Here is a 14,454-nt window from a genome sequence, read left to right as displayed (position 1 = left end):
ACTGATGCCGACTACTGGTTACATGATACAGAGATAACTACGGATGAGATGGAGCTGAGGCCCAAGAAGAAGTTGAAGATAGTGCTAGCCTTGCTTAAGAATGAAGGATGAGATGGTGGCGTTCGATTTCCAAGAGTATCTTGATGGACCATTTAACTTGGGATCTTTTCAAGGAACATTTTTTAGAGTCACTACATCTAAGAGAGATACTTACAAAGGAGTTTCAGAGTTTGGAGAAGGGCAATATGTCTATTATAGATTATGCGATTGAGTTCATCAGGTTGAGTTTTTATGCTATTATTATGGACATCAACCTGGATCGATGTTTAAGATTTAAGAATATAATCAGATATGAAATCAAGAGTCGAGTTGCTACCCACCAAGAGAGGAACTTTGATGCAATTATTGAGATAGCCAAGATTGCTAAAGAGATTGGTCGACTGGGTATGAAGCGTAGGAGAGATAGAGGTCGAGACCAATTCAGAATGCCTTCTTGTTCAGTAGATACCTCTGCACATCCTAGAAAGAAAGGTAGGGACCAGTATTGTCATAGAGGTAATATGAGTACTAGGCCTGCCATGTCAGCCGCACCTACTGCTCTAAGTTCTAGTCAGGGTGGTTATTTAGGAGTACCAATATTGACCACTTATGAGCATTATGGGAGACGTCACTTTGGTGAGTGTAGGAAGAAGATAACTACTTGTTTCAAATGTGGGTCAGATGACCATTTCTTAAGAGAGTGTCCGGAGCCAACTCTTATTGTTCAAACATCAGTTCATACGTTTGCTCGTACACAGAGTACAATTTAGACTCCAACTGAGGGTCGTAGTCAGTAAAACATATTTGGGTCTACTAGTAGAAGATGACCTTCTTAGAGTAGGGTACAACTCAGATTGAGACCAACCAACTTGGCTTAGTTTATACTGCTCGATGTTGGTAGGACCGCGATAAGCCTAATGTGATTGGAGTTACTGTTACCATTTATTCAATTCTATATTTTGCTTTATTTGATGTTTGTTCCATCCATTACTATTTATCAAGTTTTATTTCTGGGGTCTTAATATCCGTATTGAGAATACCTAAAGCGCAGTGACAATTTAGAGTCCTATAGGCCAGTCCATAGAGTTGGACTGAATTTTTAGAGGGTGTCCTACAAAGATCCATGGGTAGATATTCTTGGCCGATTTGATGGAGTTTCATTTTGAAGAGTTTCAACTTGATTCTTGCATGGATTGGATGGATAAACGTCGATTTAATCTCGATTTTGAAACTAAGATATATATTCTGAAGGCTGTTAATGACAAGAAGATAGTTATGATCGGAGAATGTTGTGGGTTTTTATGAATATTGAATCTGCTTTGGTAGCTGAAAGGACGATCAGGAAGGGTCTGAGGTGTTCCTCGCCTATATATTGGATACCAGGGGTTCCCGATCTGTCATAGAGAGAATCTAAATTATTAATGAATTTCTCGATGTATTCCTTGAGAATTGCCTAGGTTACCACCGAATAGAGAAGTTGAGTTGAGTTTGATATTGAATTCTATTTCATTTTGACACTAGTTTCGATGGCTTCTTACCATATGGCCTCTAAGGAGCTTAAAGAATTGAAAGTCCAACTTCATAAGGTATTGGATAAGGGATTCATTCGACCCAAACGTTTCACCAATGGTGCTCTAATTCTCTTTGTCAAGAAGAAGGATAGGACATTGAGACTCTGTATTGACTACCAAAAACTGAACAAGCTCACAGTCAAAAATAAATATCCTCTGCCCAAGATCGATTATTTGTTTGACCAGTTCCGTTGGGCTATCGTCTTTTTTAATATAGACTTGAACTTAAAGAATTGAAAGTTCAACTTCATAAGGTATTTGATAAGGGATTCATTCTACCCAAATGTTTCACTGATGGTGCTCTATTTCTCTTTGTCAAGAAGAATGATAGGACATTGAGACTTTGTATTGACTACCAGAAACTGAACAAGCTCATAGTCAAAAATAAATATCCTCTGCCCAAGATCGATTATTTGTTTAACCAGTTCCGTTGGGCTATCGTCTTTTTAATATAGACTTGAGGTTTGGTTACTACCAACTCAAGGTGAAAGATCCTGACATCCCCAAGACTATTTTTCGTACTCGATATGGGCATTACAAGTTTTTGGTGATGCCATTCGAGTTAACCAATGCTCATGTTACCTTTATTGATTTGATAAATCGAGTGTTTTGACTCTATCTGGACCAGTTTGTGGTCGTGTTCATAGTCGACATACTGGTGTATTCTTGAACTGAAGTAGAGTAGGATGAGCATTTGAGGATCATTCTATAGACTTTAAGGGAGCATAAGTTATTTTTCAAGTTGAGAAAATGTGAGTTATGGATCATCGAGGTGACTTTTTTGGTGCATATTATATCTGCTGAGGGTATTTGGGTGGAACCAAGTAAAGTGGAGGCTATTCTAAACTGGAAGCAACCCATGAATGTCTCGAAGATCTAAAGCTTCTTGGGCTTAGTTGGTTATTACTATCTTTTTTGGAAGACTTTTCCATCATTACGACTCCACTGACAAAGCTATTGAGGAAGGACGTTCCCTTTGTTTGGTCCGAAGCTCAACAATTTAGTTTTAAGAAACTAAAGACTATTCTGACTGAAGCCCCAGTGTTGATTCAGCCTGAGTCAGGGAATATTTTTTAGTTTATAGTGATGCTTCTCACTCTAGAAAATGGTGTGTTTTGATGCATGATTAGAAGATTGTAACTTATGTGTACTTTCATTTAAAGCTGCATGATCATAACTACCCCACTCACAATCTTGCCTTGAGCCATAAGACGGTATCTGATATGAGGGACTTATATACCAGTTGAGCTTGTTTGATGATAATAGTGTGTTGGCAGAGTTATAGGTTAAGCTAACCTTAGCTGAGGAGATTAAGGCTAAGCAACTCCTAGATAGCTCAATGCTTTCTATTTTGAACTGGTTGGGCAAAGACTGAGTTCAGATTATAGTTTTGATTATGATGGTATTTTTTGTTTACGTGGTTATTACTGTGTACATAAAGATAGCAATTTGAGGCATACTATTCTTTAGGAGGCATATAGTAGTCACTATACCATGCATCCTGGTGGAGACAAGATATACAATAATCTTAAGGATTGTTATTATTAGGTTAGTATGAAGAAGGGTGTTTTTGTTTATGTGGCGAACTTGTCAATAAATCAAAGCAGAGCATCGACATTCGTTTAGTTTGTTGCAGCCCATTATGATTCCGGAGTGGAAATAGGACTACATTACGATGATTTTTTGACTGGGTGTCTTTGACTCATTCTGAAAAGGATTTTGTCTGGGTGATTTTTAATCGACTCACCAAATCAGTTCACTTTATTTCATTGCGATTTAATTATTCTTTGGGGAAGTTGGATAGGTTTTATATCTCTAAGATCGTTAGACTTCATGGTGACCTGGTTGTTTATCATTTCTGACTGAGATTCGAGATTCACTTTTAGATTCTGGAAGGCTCTACATGAGGCTCTGGGTACCTGTTTGAACTTTAGTACAACTTTTCATCCATAAATTGATGATCAGTCTGAGAGAGTGATACATGTTATGGAGGATATGCTTCGAGGTTGTGCTATCAACTTTCTTGGCAGTTAGGAGAACTTTCTATTGTTAGTCGAGTTCGCTTACAATAACAATTACCGGGCTAGCATCTGCATGGCATCGTATGAGGCTCTATATGGATGTAAATTTTGTACTCTTATCGATTGGACTGAGTTGCATGATTGGAGGATTTTAGGTCCTGAGTTGGTTCAAGACACTGAGAATGATGTCAGATTGATCCATGATCTCCTGAGAGTGGCATTTGATAGACATAAATCTTATGCTGATCAGAGGAGGAAGGATATCAAGTTTGAGGTTAAGGATCAGGTTTTTCTAAAAGTATATTCACGGAAGAAAGTGTTGAGATTTTGACACAAGAGTAACCTAAGTCCGAGATTTATTGGACCATATCATATTCTGAAGAGAGTCAGACTTGTGGATTATCATATTGACTTGCCTCCCTAGCTTAGTTATATCCATGATGTTTTCCATATTTCTATGCTGAGATAGTACTGTTCAGATCTAAGTCACATCATTCAGGTGTAGGATGTAGATTTGAGGCATGATTTGTCTTATGAGGATGAACTTGTTCATATATTAGACCGGGAAGTTAGAGTTCTTAGAAATGGGAAGATTCTGTTGGTTAAGGTTTGTGGAGCAATCGCAGTCGCACAGAAGCTACTTGGGAGACATTGGAGTCAATGAAGCATCAATTTTTTGCAAATGTTCAAATCATGTAAATTTTGAGGATGAAATTTTTTTTAAGGGGGAGGGGGAGAGTTGTCACACCGATTTAAGGGCTAAATTCTTTCCTAAAATGATTTCGAGATTAAATTTAAATTTCGATTAAATTTTGGGACTAATGTGAATTTTTAGTCAAATTTGAATCAAATAAGGAAACTCAAGAAAATCGAAGGACAAATGGCATGATTTTGTCATTCTCCTTAAATGTTTGGTTTAAAACATCCCAAAAAGATGGAACCTCTTCATTTAGAAACCCCATGTTTTTCCCTTTCTCTCTCTCTCTCTTTCCCTTTTTGGTTTTCTTATCTAAAAAAGGTTTAATCTCCATTTTATCACCGATCGTTATAGGCAGACCCGATAGTAGGCTATCGTACTAGGCTTCTCAGACCAGTTCATGTGTATTCTTGATGGTGTTACATGATAATTTTGAATGATTTATCTGATATGTTATGGATTTATGATAATATTTAAAATTATGACTTCATTATATATGTTTTACCTTATCATGAAATTCTGTCATCTGATTTGTCGTATTTTGTCCCAATAAAGATTATTTATAATAACAAATGCATTTTTGGATTAGTGCTTCGAAAATTTCATGCATCACGCATTTTTATATACTTCCTATTGTTATTTTTTTTCTTTTCTTTACATTCATATTAACTAACAGAAAATGTCTCATCAAAAAAGGGGACAAACACTAGACATACCACACCAAGCATTGGACACACCTCATCCTCATAATACCCGTTCAAAGAAGAAGAAAATGAAAGCTAAGATTGCTCAACTCGAAGAGAACATGCTGAGGTTACAGAGGGAGCTTGAAGAAAAATATGTCAGAATAATCAAAGCACTCTGGAATTAATCGCTAAAAGCTAAGAGTCTTTGGTTGATCAAATCATCGCAAAGTTATATGGCTTGAATCATTAAGTACTCACGGGACAGGGACATCTGAAGGAGTAACTGTGTCACCAACCCCGCAGGTGGTTATCCCACCGAGAATCTTACCAGGACTTCAAGGGGACTCAACTGCTATGAAAGCACAAGCCTCATCTGCCGTAAATATACATGCTTCTGTATCCAATCCTCGGAACAATCCAGATAACTACCATAAACCCAATTTTGATGAAGAATACAAGGCAAAGAAAATGGAGGAAATGATCAAGCAGTTGGAAGACCAGATGAAGACAATAAAGGGGATAACGACTATTATGGAGTTGATGCTTTGAAATTAAGCCTAGTCCCAGATTTGATTCTTACTCCAAAATGTAAAGTCCCAGACTTCGAAAAATTTGACGAGAACAATTGCCCTTCAACTCACATTACCATGCTATGTCGAAAGATGACAGGATACATAGGGAATGACCAACTCCTGATTCACTACTTTCAGGAGAGTTTGACCATTTAGCTATCAGGTGGTATAATCAGCTGAACCGCTATCAGACATAGAAATATCTATCCAAGTCATTCTTGGAATAGTACAAGCATGTAAACGACATGATGTCGGATCGTGTTATGCTACAAGGCATGGAAAAGAAGCATAACGAAAGTTTCCGACAATATGCACAACGATGGAGGGATTTGGCTATGCAAGTTCATCTGCCCTTGGATGAAAAAGAGACAAGAAAGCTCTTCGTACATACCTTTAAGGCCCCTTACTTTGGGCATTTGGTTATCATTATGTCCGGAAACTTCTATGATTTGATTATAGCCGGGGAGATGGTGGAACGACCATTAAGCAAGGAAAAATTGAAGGAGGTGAGTCTAGCAGAAGACTTCCTATAAAGAAAAGAGAATGAGAGATCAATAACGTCAATGCTTTCAATACTAGCAAAGGTGTTACAGTCTCCAACTCAAAACCAACCGCAGCTGTACCGTCAGGTACTTCTAAACAATACTCAAGGGAACGAAAGAAAGAAAGAGAACATTTCAATCCTATTTCTATGACTTATAAGGAACTCTATCAATAACTCTTTGACACGCATGTGGTGTCACCTTATCCAGTGGAACCTTTAAAGCCCCCATACCCCAAGTGGTATGATGGAAATGCACATTGTGAATATCACGGTGGAGTTCTAGGGTATGCCATTGAGAACTGCCTCGCATTCAAAAGAATCATGCAACGGATGCGCAACAGGAATTTGATTCATTTCAATAATTCAGATTCACCAAAATTTGCGCATAACCCTCTGCCTAACCACCAAGAAAGTGGAGTTAATGAAATCATCAAGGAGAGGAGCAAGAGGGTCAAAACAAGTGTTTCTAAAATAATGTCTCCACTAGCCTGGATATGGAGGCAGATGGTAAAAACATGATTTCTTGCACCACATTCTGTCACATCGGAATGTGAAGAATGTAACAATTATTATTACCACAATGAATAAGGACATGATGTGCAAGAATGTTCAAAATTTAAAGCTTTGATCTAGTTCATGATGGATAGGAAGGAGCTGGAATTCTACGAGGATGTCAAGGACACTCCAGAAGCTGATATTTGTGCGACTGTAGATTCATCTAAAAGAGGATATGACATGGGCCATCTTTTGGTAATCACCCCCCAAAGTCAAAGCAACAGATAAAGCACCAGCAAAGGTGGTGATAGTGGCATCAAGACCTTTTCCTTACAAAGAAAACAAATAAGTGGCTTGGAAGTATGAATGTCAAATAAGCACTTTGAAGGAAGATGTCAACAAAGTGGGGCATACTATTGAGAAATACTACTCCCAAAAGTCTAACTTACCCCAGAGACCACTTGAACCATTCAAAGAGGACGTGCTAATTGTAAATGAGCCAATAAAGGAAGAAGAGGTTGTGGAGTTTTTGAAATTTCTAAAACACAGTGAGTACAACATCGTGGAACAATTACATAACATGCGAGCACATATTTCAATGTTGGCACTGCTACTAAGTTCGAAGGCACACAGAGAGGCACTTTTAAAGGTTTTAAACCAGACATTTATGCCAAAAGATATACCAGTCAACAAGATGGGTCGACTGGTTAACAAATCCAAGCTGATAATCTCATCTCATTTTCTGATGATGACATTCTGTTCGGAGGAAGAGGTCGAGCTAAAGTATTACACATCACCACTCATTGTAAGGGCATACCTTACCAAGTGTGTTAATTGAAAATAGCTTTGCCATTAATGTGATGCCTTTGGTTACTCTAAAAAGGCTATCAATGGATACTTCCCACATGAGAACATGTCAGAGTGTGGTTCGAGCCTTCGATTTAACAAAGAGAGAAGTGCTCGACAAAATTGAGGTACCATTGACTATCGGACCTGCCACTTATAATATAGTGTTCCTGGTGATGGATATTATGCCTTCTTACAACTGCTTTTTGGGAAGGCCGTGGATCCATCAAGATGGGGCAGTACCATCAACATTGTACCAAAATGTCAAGTTTGTCATAGATAGAACTCTGATAATCATTAATGCTAAAGAGGATATAGTGGCGAGTATGACCACTGACGCCCCTTACATAGATATAAATGAGGAAGCCTTAGACTATTCGTTCTGCTCTTTGGAATTTGTTAATGCCACATTTGTGGCTGAAGGGGGAAAGATTTCTAAACCATGACTCTCATAATACACCAAGATGGAAATCAAGCAAACTTTAGGAAGAGGTGTGAAGATAGGAAGGGTTTTGGGAGTTCTTTACAAGGAAGAGTCATAACTATCTTTCCTATTGTCAAGCTAGATCAGTTCGGGCTCGGATTTCGGCCCAGTCATCAACAGAGGAAAAAGGAGATTCAAAAATAGCAAAAGAGAAGAAGGTCAAGATTGACTAGAGAAGAAATTAAAGGGGAGTAGATTATTTTTCCTCCTCTTCACATCACATTTAGGTTTGGTGGTTATTCTTTTAAGGAAAAATTAATGATGGCCTTACCTGATATAGAAGCTCTGAAAGACTTGAGCATCAATAATATAACAACGGATGACATTGAATATGGTGATATGACTGAGATCTATCCACTACCGCATGGGTTTGTGATTATCAACTAGACTACTGAAGAACTACCTGTGGTTTTCAAATCTCTTTTAGAGTAATACTCAGACTTTCCCTATTTGCCTATACTTGGGGCAATAAGTGATATTTTGTAAGGGTTAATAAATTGTTTTTATTTATATTTCAATAAAAGATGCAATTTCTTTTTCGGTAAACATTTCTTCCTCCTTTATTTCTTTTCTATCGTATTTAACTTTTCTTCATTCCATGTGGGATACTTTCCTCTCGCATTTACACATTTTTATTCTCCTTTCCCTTTCAGGTCCTCAGATTTTAATGATGCAGACAATGGTGATTCTGACCTGGAGGTGGATTTTGAGCAGCTCAGTTGTCTTGGGGAAATTGATGAATGTGACAACGAAGAAGAGTGCAGCTTACCTTCCAAATTATTAAGAATGATAGAGAAAGAAAATAAACAAATATTGCCACATGAGGAGAAAATCGAGGTTTTAAATTTGGGCACAGAAGAGGAAAAGAATGAAGTTAAAATTGGCACGACACTTTCATCGGAAGCAAGGAAAATCTTGATAAACTTACTTCAGGATTACAAAGACGTGTTTGCATGGTTGTATCAAGAAATGTCTGGGCTAGATACGAATATGGTAGTCCAAAAACTTCCCATCAAGCCATGCAAACCCTTACAACAAAAGCTAAGGCGGATGAGACCTGAAATGCTCCTTAAAATAAAAGAGGAAGTTAAGAAACAGTTTGATGCTGGCTTTCTTCAAGTGGCCAAGTACCCGAAATGGGTGGCTAACACAGTGTCGTTGCCAAAGAATGATAGAAAAGTGTTCATGTGCGTCGACTATTGAGACATCAATAAGGCAAGTCCTAAAGATAACTTCCCCTTGCCGCATATAGATACTCTGGTGGATAACAAGGCGAGAAATGTTTTTTTCTCATTCATGGACAAATTCTCAGGATATAACCAGATTAAAATGCATCCAAATGACATGGAGAAAACCAAGTTCGTCATAATGTGGGGAACATTTTGTTATAAGGTAATGCCCTTCAGATTAAAGAATGCTGGGGCAACATACCAAAGAGCGATGGTGACCTTTTTTCATGACATGATCCATAAAGAGATTGAAGTTTATGTCAATGACATGATTTTCAAGGAACAAATTGAAGATGTACATGTCGAGAATCTGAGAAAAATCTTTCAAAGATTGAGAAAGTTCCAGTTGAGACTGAATCCCAATAAATGTACCTTCGGAGTAACGTCTAGAAAGCTGTTAGGCTTCATTGTTAGCAGGAAAGGTATTGAGGTTAATCCAGACAAAGTCAAGGCCATTCAGAACTTACCTTTCCCACGAACACAGAAAGAAATTAGAGGTTTTCTGGGTAGACTAAACTACATCGCCTGGTTCATATCACAGTTGACAGACAAATATGATCCAATTTTTCGTCTTTTACGAAAAAACAATTCTGGAGCATGGGATGAAGACTGCCATACTACATTCGAGAAAATAAAAGAGTATTTGTCTCGTACTTCTGTCTTAATGTCTCCTATCCCGAGAAAACCTCTATTCCTTTATTTATCCATCTTTGAGAATTCGATGGGATGTGTCCTGGGCTAACATGATGAGTCTGGAAGAAAAGAACGAGCCATTTACTACCTAAGAAATAAGTTCACCGATTGTGAGGTTAGATATCCACCTATTGAAAAACGTTTGATGCACATTAGTCTGGGCTACACGAAGCCTCAGACAATACATGTTGTACCATACCACTTGGTTGATTTCCAAGTTAGATCCTCTAAAATACATGATGGGTGTGCATGCTCTCTCTGGAAGGTTAGTTCGATGGCAGATGCTATTATCAGAATTTGACATTGAATACTGAGCCAAAAGGTTATAAAGGGAAGTGTCATATCTGGCTTCTTAGCAAGTAGAGCTTCTGAAAATTACGAGCCACCAGATTTTAATTTCCCAAATGAAGACTTGATGGCCATATCTCTAGAAGAAGTAAGTACTTCCACATGTGATTCCTAAAAAATGCATTTTGATGGTGTATCAAATGCATTAGGACACGACATTGGGGCTATTTTGGTTTCATCTAAAGGAAATCATTACCTGTTCACTAGCATATTTAACTTTGATTGCACTAACATTAAGATGGAGTATGAAGCTTGTGTTTTAGGGATTGGAGCTGCTATTGAACAGAATATAAAAACTTTGCGGGTATATAGAGATTATGCCTTAGTGATCTATCAACTCTGAGGAGAGTGAGAGACAAAAGATGCCAAGTTGATGGAATACATAAATATCATATTGGTTCTACTCAAAAAGTTTGACGAAGTCACTTTCCACTATGTGCCTAGAGAAGAAAATCAAATGGTCGATGCCTTACCTACTTTGGCAGCAGCATTCAAAGCTGGGGGAATATGATATGATGCCAATTGACATGCAGTCATATGAGTACCCGACTCATTGTTACCAAATCGAAGAGATAAAATACACCAAACCTTGGTACCACGATATTTTACAATACATTAAGAATCAAAGCTATCCAGAAGAAACCACTGAAACTGAAAAAAGAACAATCAAAAGGATGGCATGCAGATATGTTCTTGACGGAAAAGTCTTATACAAGAAAAACCATTATCAAGTCTTGTTAAGATATGTATATGCAGAAGAAGCAAGGATAATATTAAAAGAAATACATGACGGAGTTTGTGGAACCCTTGCAAACGGACATATGATGGCAAGACAAGTTATGAGATGCAGATACTTCTGGTCAACATCAGAGAGTGACTGCATAAACTATGCTAGAAACTGTCATAAGTGCCAATTCTATGGGGATAAAATAAATGTACCACCTCACCCTCTTCATGTGATGACGACACCATGGCTCTTTTCAATGTGGGGCATAAATGTCATTGGACAAATCTATCCAAAAACTTCAAATGGTTATCGGTTCATTCTTGTGGCAATTGACTATTTTACCAAATGGGTGGAAGCTGCATCATATGCCAGTGTCACTCAGTCCATCATTTGCAAGTTTTTGAAAAATGAGATCATATGTTGGTATGGTTTACCAGAAAGAATCATTACCGATAATGCAATAAACTTGAAAAATAAGATGATGGATGTTGCTTGTGAACAATTTAACATAAAACATCACATATCCACTGCCTATCGACCAAAGATGAATGGAGCGGTAGAAGATACAAATAAAAATATCAAGAAAATAATGGAAAAAATGAGTGAGACGTATAAAGATTGGCACGAGAAATTACCTTTTGCCTTGTTTGCTTACCGAACTTCGGTATGAACTTCGATTGGAGAAACCCCATTTTCATTAGCATATGGAATAGAGGCGATATTGCCCATTGAGGTGGAGATCCCATCACTCCATGTTTTGTCAGAAGTTAAACTGGATGATGCAGAATGGGTGCAAACTCGATATGATCAACTGAACCTAATAGAAGAGAAAAGGTTGAAAGCCATTCACCATGGTCAACTCTACCAAAAGAGAATGATCCAAGCACACAACAAGAAGGTGCGCCTAAGAGTATTCCATGAAGGAGATCTTGTACTGAAAAGGATATGGCCAATCTAAAAGGACTTCAGAGGAAAGTGGATGCCAAATTGGGAAGAGCCTTATGTCATGAAAAAAACCCTTCTCCGGAGGAGCACTGATATTGACTGAAATGGACGGGTCGAAACTACCTAATCTTGTAAACTCTGACGCAGTCAAGAAATATTTCCCTTAAGGTGAAAACCCGGAAGGCACCCTAAGTTGAAGTTCTAAACAAACGTTTAGAGAGAAAACTCGAGAGGGCTCTCTAAATTAAAAAATAAAATAAAAACAAGAACAAAAATAAGGTGGGTTCAAGTTGAAAACCCGTAAAGGACGTCTTGAAACCAAGGGATGATCTAAGTTGAAAACCTGAAAGGGCAACTTGGGTAATGATCCATGATTCATGCATGGGAAGGTTCTGGATAAATGTGGCATCCAAGTCTACAGGAAATTTAGTAATTTGGGGGAATTATGCTCTCTTTCAAACATTGTCACATCTTCGAAGTCCCCTTGACAAAATCTGCACTCAAAAGTCATTTAACGATGCACCAGTTCAAAAACATCTGCATTATCGTGATCTAGGGCATTTACCTATACTCCTGTATATCTTAACTTTTCAGAATGTTTTCCGTGTATTCATTTTCATCCTCACAAATAAATATGGTCGTTTCTCGAAATGAAAATTAATTCTTTTTAAGCATCTTCCATTGAGTTTAAATAAGAATAATTTATTCACTTTTGGAAAAGATCATTAAGTATTACTGCACAAAGATTTCTTGAAAATATAGGTGTTCGGAAGCTAATAAAGGTTCTTGCACCATACTTTAAAGAATGACTTAAAGGCTAGTCCAGTGAAAATAAAAAGGCGTTGTTTAAATCAAGACTAGAAGTAAAACTTCTTTTTGCAAGTTCCCAGAGTGTATATCAGATCAAAGCCCGTTGAAGAATCCAATATCAATGATAAGAAATTCAATATTCAAGAATTAAGAGTCATCTGAAATGACAACAAGAGATTGAGATTTTTCTCTTAACCCTAAAATAACATATATTGCATATCCATTTTAGGCATACATAAGAACATTGCATTCATAGCATCACATTGATGCATAATTTTACAGATTTTTGTCGGAGTCAATTTCAAGAATATTGAACTCGAAGGAAGCTCAAGATTAAAAACAATGCAACCTATCAAAGTTGGATTTCAACTTCACAATGAAGGATATCTGGCCTAAGTCAAATATATTCAATTTGGATTCAACTTCACGACGAAGGAGTCACCCACGATTTCAACTTCATGATGAAGGATATCGTGCTCAATACATCGACTTAACTTCATAACGAAAGTGCAACAACAAAGAACTATCTCTCAACTAAGGTCATTTAGTCAAATTCCAACTTCACGACTAAGGGTATTGGGCTTGAAGAAGACGGTGAGAATTTTTTGCCTACTCCAGACATCGAGCTAGATTTCAACTTCACAACGAAGGATGTCATGCTCGACTGACTTACCTTCAGGACGAAGGGGTCAACCACGATTTCAACTTCATGACGAAGGATATCATGTTCAAAGACATAACAAGATTACCTAAACTTTACAACGAATGAGTCACCTGTAATACGACTCGACAACAGGGAGTCATCTCCTATTTTTTAGTCAAATTTCAACTCCGCGAAAGAGAATATTCGATTATTACATTGAGTCAGATTTCAAACTTAGAGATCGAAAACAAGCTTGCTTGCAAGTACCCAAACAAAAATTTGCGTCCCTTTATCTTTGCCAAATTTCTAGTTTCATGATAAATGGGCAAAGAGGGGCAGCTGTAGACACTTATTTCTATCCGGGTTCCTAAATATGGTTTTTGAAAATATATATAATATATAGTTTTTGGAAATTTATTTTTAAAAAACGTATAATATATAATTTTTAAAATAACTTTGAAATATATAATATATAGTTTTTTAAAACGGTTTTGAAGACGTATAATATATAGTTTTTTAAAACGATTTTGAAAACGTATAGTATATAGTTTTTTTAAAAATAATTATAAAAACTTATAATATATAGTTTTTTAAAATAATTTTGAAAACATATAATATATAGTTTTTAAAACAGTTTTGAAAACGTATAATATATAAAAAAGGGGTTTTTAAAACATATATAATATAGTTTGGAAAACATATTTTGAAAACGTATATATAGTTTTTAAAATATGTTTGGAAACATATATAATATATAATTTTTTGAAAACATATTATTTTTGAAAATATAATATTATATAGTTTTTATTATATATTATATTATATTAATATTATTCATTTTTATTTTTATTTTATGTTATATTAAATTTTTTTTTATTTATTATATATATTTTATTAATTTTATTTTTATTTGGTACCGGTCCAACAGAGGTCTAGCAAGGAACCCAACCGGGTAGCCTGACCCAACAAACCCGGTTAGGGGGCCTGACCCAACCCAAAATCAAACTAGGATTTTATAATTGGTAGTGCGTGAGGACCATTTGTTGGCGAGAGAACCAAGCACCAACAGGCACGAGATTTCTGGCACCGGAATCCGAAAAATCA

This window comes from Hibiscus syriacus, unplaced genomic scaffold (genome assembly GCF_006381635.1).
Source record: "Hibiscus syriacus cultivar Baekdansim isolate YM2019G1 unplaced genomic scaffold, ASM638163v2 tig00003721_pilon, whole genome shotgun sequence".
NCBI lineage: Eukaryota > Viridiplantae > Streptophyta > Magnoliopsida > Malvales > Malvaceae > Hibiscus > Hibiscus syriacus.
The sequence above is the reverse complement of the archived record's forward strand: the minus strand, read 5'-3'. Positions refer to the sequence as shown.